Below are 1,565 nucleotides of genomic sequence, written 5' to 3'. Positions count from 1 at the left end.
TCATTCATTCAACATTGAATGCAAGATAAATATCTTGCTTTTAGGGTTTAGGGTTTAGGGTTTAGGGTTTAGGGTTTAGGGTTTCTATCGAGGCGTTTACTATAGCGAGAAAGTTTTCATAAACATAACAGCGGAGCCCTGTGCTGTTCCTGCTGTTGCAGTTAACGTAGATAAACTATACAAATAACTGAACGAATTTATAGAGGAAACCAAATATCTAATGATATTATAATATATATATGTATAATATATGGTGATATTACACTATATAGATATATATCACACATATAAGTACTTAGCCTATTGAAAATTCTGGTGCCCGCAGGAATTCCATATATTTCTTAATGTAATAAAATTCAACTTTTTTTTTTCGTTTCAGAGCTATACCACCATCGAATCCTACGTAAACACGAATACAACATCTTAAAATATATATATATATATATGTATATATATATGAGATATTCTTTCATGAAATATACTGTTTGTGTATAATTTTTCAGAGTTTCCTTCTTTTTCAACCGGTTGAGTTGATCCCCAGGGCATTACAACTGGCTGCATTTCCGCTGTGATTTCCGATCGATTTTCTCTGTTTTTTTAAGTTTTTTAATATTTGTATGATTAATTTTATTTCTGTGCTGCAGTAATATTGGTATTAGAGTGAAAATATCCTTCTACAACAGACCAGTGGTCATCCAGTACATCTCCTGTTCATGTATGTGTTTCAGCTAGCTAGTTTCCTCTCGCAGGGAGAAGAAACTGATAGAGATAATATATTTTCATATTCAAACAAAGCAATCCAAGCATTGTTTGTAGATGAAAATATATTATCTCTCCAATTCAACTTTCATGATCACGAGCAGAGTAGAACCTGATGCTACTCTTGACGCGCTCTGGCTCTGTTTCTAAAGAATAAAAATCAAGAGAGAATGCTTGAAAAAAAGTGTTTATGTGTATTCACTATATACGAACAAGTTGCTGTTGAGCTGCTGCTGACACCAGCCAGTTATACTCAGTAGTTGAACACCAAGAACTCACCGCAGTTTTCTTTGAATTTGAAATTCAATTGAATATAAGGCTAAGAGCAGCTGAAACCAAAAAAAAAAAAATATTATTAGAGCTGCAGCCGTTGCCTTTCACAACATATCATCGCAGTTCATGAATTGTTTCATATTTTTCAGAAAAAGTTGAATATGAATTTGTAGATATACCGCAGAGAAAGCTGAAATGCGGGCGCAGGTTCCGCGGAAACCTCTCCATCAATCAACGATGAGAAACATGAACAATCTCTAGAAGTAGTATTTGATATTCTGGTTAAAAATATTTTCATAAATTTTATTTAAATTTCAGGATCACCCCGGGGTGTTTCAGTGTACTGACGAGGATGAGTTTGCTTTCTGCTGCTACGCAGGAAGCTGAGGAAACTTGAATTGTTTTAGCGCCTCGATGAGCTGCGTGGCGATATAATGCGTTTTAAACCATTTTGTAAGCAGTGCCAGCCTCGGCACTGCTCAATTTGGATTTTTTTTTCGGTTGAGAGAATTTATTGCAGCTTTCTGTTTCGG

The sequence above is a fragment of the Eimeria mitis genome, genomic scaffold, assembly GCF_000499745.2.
Source record: "Eimeria mitis Houghton genomic scaffold, Emh_scaff4869, whole genome shotgun sequence".
Lineage (NCBI taxonomy): Eukaryota > Apicomplexa > Conoidasida > Eucoccidiorida > Eimeriidae > Eimeria > Eimeria mitis.
This window is presented reverse-complemented; position numbering follows the sequence as displayed.